Source organism: Bos indicus, chromosome 23 (genome assembly GCF_029378745.1).
Source record: "Bos indicus isolate NIAB-ARS_2022 breed Sahiwal x Tharparkar chromosome 23, NIAB-ARS_B.indTharparkar_mat_pri_1.0, whole genome shotgun sequence".
Lineage (NCBI taxonomy): Eukaryota > Metazoa > Chordata > Mammalia > Artiodactyla > Bovidae > Bos > Bos indicus.
In genome coordinates, this window is record NC_091782.1 from 12,848,198 (window position 1) to 12,860,545 (window position 12,348).

At 38.9% G+C, this 12,348-nt stretch overlaps 1 protein-coding gene across 1 annotated transcript in view; it reads left to right on the forward strand.

Annotated features, from left to right (window-relative positions):
* CMTR1 (cap methyltransferase 1) overlaps positions 1-12,348 on the forward strand; it is a 53,584-nt gene that overhangs the window by 31,013 nt on the left and 10,223 nt on the right. The window lies entirely within an intron of this gene.

The following is a 12,348-nucleotide window of genomic DNA, read 5'->3' on the forward strand; positions in this document are numbered from 1 at the left end:
TAAAATTTTTTTGAGTCCATTTTTAAATTGTAAAATACACGTAACAGAATTTATCATTTTAACTTTTTTTTTCATTTTAACCTTTTTTAAAATGTGAAATTTAGTGGCATTAAATATATTCACACTGTTCTGTAACCATCACCACAATGCATTTCCAGAGCTTTTTAATCATCCAAAGCGGAAACTCTATACCCGGGAGATGACGACTCCTGTTCCCCCATCCCCAGCCATTGGCACCCTCTGTTATTTTCTCTCTGTGAACTTGCTTATTGCATGTACCTCATATAAGTGCATTCATACAGCATTTGTTCTTTTGCCTCTGGCTGTTTCACTTGGCATAATGCTTTTAAGATTCATCATGTTGTAGTATGTGTCAGGGTTTCATTCCTTTTTTAAGGCTAAGTAATAATCCATTATATGTGCATACTACATTTTGTTTATCCATTCAGCTGTTGAGAACATTTGGATCTTCCTCACGTTTCAGCTATTGAGAATAACGCTGCTGTGAATGTTGGTGTGAAAAGTAACTGTGTCCGTCCCTTCACGTCATCCAGGTATACATCTGGAAGTGGGATTGCTGCACTACTTTACATTCCGACCAGCAGTGCATCAGGGTTCCAATTTCTCCACATCTTCACCAACACTTGTTATTTTTTGATTTTTTTTTTTTCCATAATAGCCATTCTAGTAGGTCTGAACTGGCTCTCATTGTAGTTTTGGTTTGCATTTCTCTAATGACTAATAATGTTGAATATGTTTTCATATGCAAATTGGCTATTTGTATATCTTTTTTGAAGAAATATATTCAAGTCCTTTGCCCATTTTTTTTTAAATTTTATTTTTTATTGAAGTATAATTGACTTACAGTATCATATTAGTTTTTGGTATACAGCATAATGATTTGATTTTTTTTAAAATTATTTATTTATTTTCAGCTGTGCTGGGTCTTCATTGCTACACATGGGCTTTCCTCTAATTGCAGTGAGCAGAGGCTAATTGGGGTGCTCAGGCCTCTAGTTTCGGCGGCTTCTCTAGTTGTGGAGCACAGGCTCTAGGACTCTCAGGCCGCAATTGTGGCCCACAGGCTGAGTTGCCCCAAGGCATGTGGAATCTTCCCGGGCTGGGGATTGAACCCTTGTGCCCTGCATTGGCAGTTGGATTCTTAACCACTTGACTACCAGAAAGTCCGATTTGATATTTTTATACGTTAGAAAATGTTCACCAAAGTCTGCTTACCATCCATCACCATAAAAAGTTATTAAGATATTATTAACTGTATTCCCTGTACTGTACATTACATCCTGGTGACTTACCTATTTTATAACTTGAGGTCCGTACCTCTTAATCTCCCTCTGTCATTTCACTCATACTCCCCATTCCCCTCCCCTCTGGCAACCACCAGTTAGTTCTCTATATCCAAGAATCTGTTTCTTCTGTTAATGTTTGTTCATTTGTTTTGTTTTTAGATTCTACATATAAGTGAAGTTGTATAGTATGTATCTTTCTCCGACTTATTTTACTTAGCATAATACTGTCTAGGTCCATTCACATTGTTGTAAATGGCAAGATTTCATTCTTTTTTATAGCTCAGTAATATTCCTTTGTGTATATATATACTACATCTTCTTTGTTTATCTATTGATGGACACTTAGATTGCTTCCATATATTGGCTATCGTAAACAATACTGAAGTGAACATTGGGATGCATATATCTTATTTTTGTCAGAAAAATAGCCAGAAATGGAATTGCTAGATCATATGGTAATTCTGGCTTCCTTGGTATACCGCTTAGCTGGTAAAGAATCCGCCTGCAATGCAGGAGACCCCAGTTTGATTCCTGGATTGGGAAGATCCCCTGGAGAAGGGATAGGCTGGTTACCCACTCCAGTATTCTTTGGCTTCCCTTGTGGCTCAGACCTGCAAGGTCGGAGACCTGAATTCAATCCCTGGGTTGGGAAGATCCCCTGGAGGAGGGCATGGCAACCCACTGCAGGATTCTTGCCTGGAGAATCCCCATGGACAGAGGAGCCTGGTGGGCTATAGTCCATAGGATTGCAAAGTCAGACACGACTGAAGTGACTAGCGCATGGTAGTTCTATTTTTAATTTTTTGAGGAACCTTTATACTGTTTTCTATGGTAGCTGTACCAGTTTACATCCCTACCAACACTGCATGAGAGTTCCTTTTTCTCCATATCCTTGCCAACAGTTATTTGTTGTCTTTTTGGGATGGCTGGATGGCATCACCAACTCGATGGACATGAGTTTGAGTGAACTCCAGGAGTTGGTGATGGACAGGGAGGCCTGGCATGCTGCGATTCATGGGGTCGCAAAGAGGCAGACATGACTGAGCGACTGAACTGAACTGATTCTGACAGGGGGAGGTGATATTGTGGTTTTGATTTGCATTTTCCTGATTAGATTAGTGATGTTGAACATCTTTTCATGTGTTTATTGACCATCTGTATGTCTTCCACAGAAAAATATTTAAATCCTCTGCCTATTCTTTAATCAGTTTTTTAAAACTATAGTTTAATCAAGTGTTTTTTAAGTTGAAATATAGTTGATTTCCAGTGTTGTGTTAGTTTCTAGTGTACAGCAAAGTGATTCAGTTTATGTATGTATATGTGTTACTTTTCAGATTCTTTTCCGTTATTACAAGGTATTGAATATACTTGCCTGTGCTATAGAGTAGGACCTTACTGCTTATCTGTTTTATATGTAGCAGCTTGTATTTGGTAATCCCAAACTCCTGATTTATCACTCTCTGCCTCTTGCCCCTTGGTAACCATGTTTGTTTTCAGTGACTGTGAGTCAGTTTCTATTAGTCTATTTTGTAAATAAGTACCTGTGCATCATTTTTTTAGTTTCTACATCAAAGTAATATTGTGTGATATTTGTGTCTCTCTTTCTTCACTTAGTATGATAATCTCTAGGTCCATTCATGTTGTTGCAAATAGCATTATTTCATTCTTCTTTAAAGTTGTCTACAGAGAATCCCTTGGTGTGGGAAGCCTCTCCCTTCCACGTGTTTTTTTTTAATAATTAAAAAAATGTATTTATTTTTGGCTGTGCTAGGTCTTTGTTGTAGCGTGGGCTCTTCTCCTTGTGGTGAGGGGGGCTACTCTTCACTGCGGTGTGTGGGCTGCTTACTGCGGTGGCTACTCTTGTTGCAGAGCACAGGGCTCTGGGGCGTGCAGGCTTCCGTAGTTGCACAGGCTCCAGAGCACAGGCTTAGGAGCTGGGCGCATGGGCTTTGTTGCTCCGCAGGATTTGGGTTCTTCCTGGACCAGGGGTTGAATCCATATCTCCTGCATTGGTAGGCAGATTCTTTACTATTGAGCCACTGGGAAGCCCTATTGCATTCTTTTTTGTGACTGATACTGCATTATGTGTGTGTGTACGCACACACCACATCTTCTTCATTTATCTATGTGTTTTTTTTATGTTGAGTTGTATGAGTTCTTTTTATGTTTTGTATTGTAACCCCTTATCAGATACATTGTTTGCAGCTATCTCCCTCCGGTTCAGTCCGCTGCCTTTTTGTTTTGTTGCTAGTCTCCTTTGCTGTGCAAAAGCTTTTTAGCTTTTGATGTAGTACCAACTGTTTAGTTTTTTGTTTCCCTTCTCTAAGGAAATATGTCCCCCCAAAATTGCTGAGACTGGTATCAAAGAGCATACTACCTGGGTTTTCTTCTGGAAGTTTTATGGTTTCAAGTATTACTTATATTTAAGCCTTAAATCCATTCTGGGTTTATTTTTGTATAAGGAGTGAGAAAGTAGGCCAGTTTTGATTCTTTCGCATGTAGCTCTCCGTTTTCCCAACGCCATTTATTGAAGAAGCTGTCTTTTCCCCGGTGTATATTTTTGCCTCCTTGGTCATAGCTTAATTGCCCATATTTCCTAGTTTGAAATTAGGGAGCATGACACTTCCAGCTTTGTTCTTCTTCTGAAGATTATTTTGGTTATTTGGGGTCTTTTATGGTTTCACACAGATTTTAGAATTATTTGTTCTAGTTCTGTAAAAATTGCCATTGGTATTTTGATAGGGTTTGCATTGACTGTAGATTGCCTTAGGTAGTGTGGTCATTTTAACAGTATTCTTCCGGTATCTTCCAGTATGTCTTTCCATTTGTTTTTGTTATCTTCAGTTTCTTGAATGAATCAGTGTCTTACAGTTTTATGAGTACATGTCTTTTACCTCTTGGTTTACCTCTTAAGTTAGATTTATTTGTAGGTATTTTATCTTTTTGATGCAGTTGTAAATGGTATTGTTTTCTTAATTTCTTTTTCTGATAGTTTGTTGTTAGTGTATGGAAATGCAGCAGATTTCAGTTTATTAATTTTGCTTTTTTTTTTTTGCCGCACCTCATGGCATATGGGATCTTAGTTCCCCAACCATATGTCCCCAGGAGGAGCCCCAGTGGCCTCCTGTCTCAGGGAGGCTCTCTAATTTAAAGATCAGCAGGTGGGTCTCACCCAGACTCCTCTCAAATTACTATCTGAGTGCTGGGACTTGAGAGTATGTGAGAGTTTGCAGGTACCCCTTAGGGGTCTGTTTCCTACAGCCCTCCAGCTCTCTTCTGCGAAGTCCCTGGGTGGGGGAGTCCCATCCGGAGCTTGGATGCCTCAGTCCTTGGGGAGAACCCCTGCAGTTGTGGCTCTCTTTCCATTTGTGAGTTACCCACACAGGGTTTTGGGTGTTGTCTATACCTCATCTCTGCCCCTCCTACCCATCTCATGGTGATTTCTTCTTTATATCTGAAAAATCTTTTCTGCTAGTTTTCACATGGTTCTCATAGACAGATGGTCTGTTCAGTTTAGTTCAGTCACTCAGTCGTGTCCGACTCTTTGCAACCCCATGGACTGCAGCACACCAGGACTCCCTGTCCATCACCAACTCATGGATTTTACTCAAACTCATGCCCATTGAGTCCGTGATGCCATCCAGCCATCTCATCCTCTGTCATCCCCTTTTCCTCCTGCCTTCAATCTTTCCCAGCATCAGGGTCTTTTCAAATGAGTCAGCTCTTCACATCAGGTGGCCAACGTATTGGAGTTTTAGCTTCAGCATCAGTCCTTCCAATGAATACTAAGGACTGATTTCGTTTAGAATGGACTGGTTGGATCTCTTTGCAGTCCAAGGGACTCTCAAGAGTCTTTTCCAACACCATAGTTCAAAAGCATCAGTTCTTTGGCTCTCAGCTTTATTTATAGTCCAACTCTCACATCCATACGTGACTACTGGAAAAACCATAGCTTTGATGAGACGGACATATGTTGGCAAAGTAACGTCTCTGCTTTTTAATAAGCTGTCTAGGTTGGTCATAACTTTCCTCCCAAGGAGTAAGCGTCTTTTAATTTTATGGCTGCAGTCACCATCTGCAGTGATTTTGGAGCCCAAAAACATAAAGTCTGCCACTGTTTCCCCATCTATTTGCCATGAAGTGATGGGACTGGATGCCATGATTTTTGTTTTCTGAATGTTGAGCTTTAAGCCAACTTTTTCACTCTCCTCTTTCACTTTCATCAAGAGGCTCTTTAGTTCTTCTTCACTTTCTGCCATAAGGGTGGTGTCATCTGTATATCTGAGGTTATTGATATTTCTCCTGGCAATCTTGATTCCAGCTTGTGCTTCATCCAGCACAGCATTTCTCTTGATGTACTCTGCATAGAAGGTAAATAAGCAGGGTGACAATATACAGCCTCGATGTACTCCTTTTCCTATTTGGAACCAGTCTGTTGTTCCATGTCCAGTTCTAACTGTTGCTTCCTGACCTGCATATAGGTTTCTCAAGAGGCAGGTCAGGTGGTCTGGTATTCCCATCTCTTGAAGAATTTTCCACAGTTTATTGTGATCCACACAGTCAAAGGCTTTGGCATAGTCAATAAAGCAGAAATAGATGTTTTTCTGGAACTCTCTTGCTTTTTCGATGATCCAGCAGATGTTGGCAATTTGATCTCTGGTTCCTCTGCCTTTTCTAAAACCAGCTTGAGCATCTGGAAGTTCATGGTTCACGTATTGCTGAAGCCTGGCTTGGAGAATTTTGAGCATTAGTTTACTAGCGCGTGAGATGAGTGCAATTGTGCGGTAGTTTGAGCATTCTTTGGCATTGCCTTTCTTTGGGATTGGAATGAAAACTGCCCTTTTCCAGTCCTGTGGCTGCTGAGTTTTCCAAATGTGCTGGCATATTGAGGGCAGCACTTTCACCGCATCATCTTTTAGGATTTGAAAGAGCTCAACTGGAATTCCATCACCTCCACTAGCTTTGTTCGTAGTGATGCTTCCTAAGGTCTCCTGGACTTCACATTCCAGGATGTCTGGCTCTAGGTGAGTGATCACACCATCGTGATTATTTGGGTCGTGAAGATCTTTTTTGTACACTTCTTCTGTGTATTCTTGCCACCTCTTCTTAATATCTTCTGCTTCTGTTAGGTCCATACCATTTCTGTCCTTTATTGAGCCCATGTTTGCATGAAATGTTCCCTTGATATCTCTAATTTTCTTGTAAAGATCTCTAGTTTTTCCCATTCTATTGTTTTTCTCTATTTCTTTGCACTTACCTCTGAGGAAGCCTTTCTTATCTCTCCTTGCTCTTCTTTGGAACTCTGCATTCAAATGGGTGTCTTTCCTTTTCTCTTTGGCTTTTTGCTTCTCTTCTTTTCATAGCTATTTGTAAGGCCTCCTCAGATAGCCATTTTGCTTTTTTCATTTCTTTTCCATGGGGATGATCTTGATCCCTGTCTCCTGTACAATGTCACGAACCTCTGTCCATAGTTCATCAGGAATTCTGTCTATTAGATCTAGTCCCTTAAATCTATTTCTCACTTCTACTGTATAATCATAAGGGATTAGATTTAAGTCATACCTGAATGGTCTAGTGGTTTTCCCTACTTTCTTCAATTTAAGTCTGAATTTGGCAATAAGGAGTTCATGGTCTGTGCCATAGTCCTGGTCTTGTTTTTGTTGACTGTATAGAGCTTCTCCATCTTTGGCTGCAAAGAATATAATCAGTCTGATTTTGGTATTGACCATCTGGTGATGTCCATGTGTAGAGTCTTCTCTTGTGTTGTTGGAAGAGGGTGTTTGCGATGATCAGTGTGTTCTCTTGGCAAAACTCTATGAGCCTTTGCCCTGCTTCATTCTGTACTCCAAGGCCAAATTTGCCTGTTACTCCAGGTGTTTCTTGACTTCCTACTTTTGCATTCCAGTCCCCTATAATGTAAAGGACATCTTTTTTGGGTGTTAGTTCTAAAAGGTCTTGTAGGTCTTCATAGAACCGTTCAACTTCAGCTTCTTCAGCATTACTGGTTGGGGCATAGGCTTGGATCACCGTGTTATTGAATGGTTTGCCTTGGAAACGAACAGAGATCATTCTGTCATTTTTGAGATTGCATCCAAGTACTGCATTTCAGACTCTTTTGTTGACCATGATGGTCACTCCATTTCTTCTGAGGGATTCCTGCCCGCAGTAGTAGATATAATGGTCATCTGAGTTAAATTCACCCATTCCAGTCCATCTTAGTTCGCTGATTCCTAGAATGTCAACATTCACTCTTGCCATCTCCTGTTTGACCACTTCCAATCTGCCTTGATTCGTGGACCTGACATTCCAGGCTCCTGTGCTGTAATTTTGATGTCCCATGTGAAGAGGTGAGCTCAGGGTCTTACTGTGCCATCTTGACAGACCTGCCTTTGCCCATTGTTAAATTGATTTGCTTGATTTTTGTTGTTTAGTTATAGAAATTATTAATACATTCTGGGTATTAATTTCTTAATCAGATATATGATTAAAAATATCTTCTTGTATTCTGTGGGGTTTTGTTTTTTTTACTGTATTGATTATGCCCTTTGCACAGAAGTTTTATATTTTGATATAGTCCAGTTTATCTATTTTTTCTTTTATTGCCTGTGCTTCTGGTGTCATTCAAGAAATCCATCGCTAAATCCAGTGTGGTGAAGCTTTTCTCTGTGTTTTCTTTTGAGAGAAAGAAGTTTTATAGTTTTATTTCTTATGTTTAGGTCTTTGATCCATTTTGAATTGATTTTTGTAGGTAATGTGACGTAAGTGTCTAACTATTGTTTTGCATGTGGATATTGAGTTTTCCCAACATTTTTTGTTGAAGAGTATCTATATGCATTCCCCATGGCATAATCTTGGCACTCTTTTTGAAAATCATTTGATCATACATGTGAGGGTTTATTTCTGAGCTCTCTCTTCTGTTCCATTGGTCTTGATGCCAGTACCATACTTTTTACTGTGGTGTTGTAGTGAGTTTTTTTGAACTCAGGATATGAGGCCCCCAGGTTTGTTCTTCATTTGCCGTATTGTTTTGGCTATTTGGGGTCCCCTGAGTTTCCATATGATTTTTAGGATGAGTTTTTCTATTTCTGCAAAAACTGCCATTGGGGTTTTGGTAGAGATTGCATTGAATCTGCAGATTGCTTTGGGGAGTGTTGTCATGTTAACAATATTAAGTGATCCAGTCCATGAACACAGCATGCCCTTCCATTCATTTATATCTCTTTTCATTTTTTTCAGCAGTGTTACACAGCTTTCAGTGTACAAGTCTTTCACTTCTTGATTTAATTTATTCCTCAGTATTTTATTCTTTTTGATGCTATTGTAGATGGAGTAGTTAACTTCATTTTCAGATTGTTGTTAGTGTGTAGAAATGTGACTGATTATTATAACAATTTTTTGTGAAATCTAGCATTTTTTGCATAAAAGATCATGTCATCTGCAAACTGAGATAATTTTACTTCTTCCTTTTCAGTTTGATTGCCAAGAAGTTTTAAATTTTGATGCTGAAATCCAGTTTATCAATTTTTTATTTTTGTTGGTGATTCTCTGAAAAACTTTCACTGTACTAAAGTAATGAAAATACTCTGACTAGAGTATCAGTCAGAAGTTTCATCTAGAAGTTTTATTTAGGTTCTTTAATGTCTCTCAGCAGTTTAATAGTTTTCAGTATAGAGATGTTACACATCTTTTGTTAAATTTATTTCTAAGAATTTTTTGGGTATGTAAATGGTGTTTTAAAATTTTCATTTTCTAATTGTTCATTACTAGTTTATGGAAATACAATTGATTTTTGTATATGGACTACATATTTTGTGTGAATGCTTCATTTACTTATTAGTTCTAGTAGTTTGGTAGATTCCTTAAGACTTTTTACGTATATAACCATATCTTCTGCAAGTAAATAATTTTTTGCTTTCCTTTCCAATTTGAATGTCTTTTAATGTCCACTGACAGATGAATAGATAAATATATATGTTCCTTCATATATATATATATCTCTCTCTAAAGGAATTTAAAAAGGATTAATAAAGGGAAATTTATAGCATTTAAATATATACATTTGTTGTTGTTCATTCGCTCAGTCATGTCTGACTCTGCATCCCCATGGACTGCAGCATGGCAGGCTTTCTTGTCCTTCACTGTCTCCCAGAGTTTGCTGAAACTCATGTCCATTGAGTTTGGATGCCATCCAACCATCTCACCAAAACGTCAAAAGACTGCACATTTATAGATTAATACCCCTCATGAGCCTATACAGAAAATCTTCCCTTCGTGTCTCGGTGGTAAAGAATCCACCTGCCAGTGGAGGAGACATGGGTTCAGGAAGAGCCCACAAGCCATGGAGCAACAGAGCAGGTGCATCCCAACTATAGAGCCTGTAGAGCCCAGGAGTCGCGACTGGAGGGCAGCCCCTGCTCTCCGGAGCCAGAGAGAAGCCTGCACAGCAGCAAAGACCCAGCACAACCAAAAATGTAAAGAAAACTGTTTAAAAATTAGTAAATCAAATATAGCAATGTATAAGAGTAATGCTTATGATCAACTGGAGTTTATCTAAAAATGCAAGATTTGTGTACCTTTTGAAAACTATTTTTTGTACTTCACTGTGTTAAAGGAATAAAGAGGAAAAATAATAATTTTGGTAGATACAGAAAGAATATTCAACAAAATTAAACATCTACTCATGATTAAAAACTCGCAAACTAGTCATGGGGATAAACTAGCCATGGGGATAAACTAGCCATAGTGATAAACTAGTCATGGGGATAAACTAGCCATGGGGGATAGACTAGTCATGGGGATAAACTAGCCGTGGGGATAAACTAGCCATAGTGATAAACTAGTCATGGGGATAAACTAGCCGTGGGGGATAAACTAGCCGTGGTGATAAACTTTGTCAGTGTGTCATGTGTCCTTTTTCCTCTGACTGCTTTCAAGATTTTCCCTTTATCTTTTGTCAGTTAATTTATGACACAGGAGGTAAGAATATACATTGGAGAAAAAAGAGTCTCTGTGTCTTTGTGTCTCTATGACAGTAAGTGATGCTGGAAAAACGGGTGGGTATATGTAAAAGAATGAAATTAAAACATTTTCTCATGCCATATACAAAAATAAACCCAAAATGGATTAAAGACCTACATGTAAGACCAGAAACCATAAATCTAGAAGAAAACAAGGGCAGAATACTCTGACATAGAGAGTAGAAATTTTAGAGGTGGAGAGATCAGGCCCTAAGGCAAAGAAAGCAAAAATAGAGAAATGAAACCTAATTAAAGTTAAAAACTTTTGCATAGCAAACGAAACCAACAGAATGAAGACAACCTACTGAATGGGAGGAAATATTTGCAGATGATAAGACTTATAAAGGGCTAATATGCAAAATATATAAATAATTCATATAATTCAATATCAATTAAAAAATGGGCAGAAGACGCGAATAGACATTTTTCCAAGGAAGACATATAGATGGCCAGCAGGTATATGAAAAAATGCTCAGCATCACTAATAATCACAGAAATGCAAATTAAATGTGATCACCTTGCACCTGTCAGAATGGCCACCATCAAAAAGTCTACAGATAACACATATTGATGAGGAAGTGGAAGAAAGGAAACCCTAGTACACACTGAAATATTACAGTCATTAAAAAAAAAGAATGAAATTCTGCTATTTGCAACAATATGGATGGACCTAGAGCAGTGGATCTTAGTGAAATCAGTCAAACAGATAAGTTATCATTATATGTGGAATCAGAAAAATGAATAATAAAACAAATTGCATGATAGATTTAGAGAACAAACTGTTGGGTTACCAGTGGGGAGAGGGAGGAGGGGAGGGGCGAGATGGGGGATTAAGAGGCACAAACTACTATGTGTGAAATATAAGCTACAGGGATACATAGCCAGTATTTTATAATACCTTTAAATAGAGTATAATATATAAAAATTTGATTTACTGTGTTGTATACCTGCAACTAACATTGTAAATCAACTATACTTCTGTAAATCAGCTAAATAAATAATACCATTTATTTCTAATATATTTTTAATTTCTAGAATTTTTGCTTTTGAAAAACACAGTTTTTATCTATCTCTGCCAGTATTTTTCCATCTTTTAAAGTATATTATACCTTTTTCACTAGATGCTTTAACCTGTGTTTGAGTTATTTTCAAGGTCTGGTCTGATCATTTTAACATTTGGATCATCTCTTGGTCTTGTTCTGTTGGACTGTTTTCCCTCTCTTGTCAGTAGGTCACATTTTCTTGCTTTATCACGTCTCACTTTTTAAATGAAAAAGCGTGTCTCTAACAGTCGTGGAGGCTAAGGTAGTAAGGGCGGCTCTTAGCGCAGGTGAGTCAGTTTAGTGTGTACTTGAACTAGGTCTGGTCTGTGTTGTTGCTTCATTCAGAATCAGTTCAGGGAGTTCCTGGTGGTCCCTCAGTTAGGACTCTAATTGAAAGGTTGCAGGTTTGGGGATCCCTGCTTGAGGAACTAAGATCCTACAAGCTGCACAGTGCAGCCAAAAAAATCATTTCACTACGGCTTTCAGGGTTTTTTTTTTAAATAATTTATTTGGTTGCTCTGGGTCTTTGTTGCTGCTAGCGTGCTTTCTCTAGTTGTGGTGAGAGGGGGCTACTCTTTGTTGAGGTGCTCGGGCTTCTCATTGCGGCAGCTTCTCCTGTTGCAGAGCACGGCCTCTAGGCACATGGGTTTCCGTAGTTGCGACTCTGGAGGCTCTTCGGTGGTTATGGCACAAAGTCTTAGCTGCTGTGCGGAATGTGGGATATTCCTGGGCTGGGGATCGAACCCATGTCCCCTGCATTGGCCAGTGGATTCTTATCCACTGTACCACAGGGAAGTGCTCAAATTTTTAAGAATGAGATCAGAACCTTCCTTTTGGCTGGGCTTGGGATCTGAGTGTCTGGAGGGTTTGACTCAGTTCTGCTTTACCCTAAGCCTTCATCAGATCCATGTAACTGTACCTTAAGGGTATGGTCGAAGGGGTTCTTTTTTGACTTTAACCCCTTCCCCAAACATAAGATGG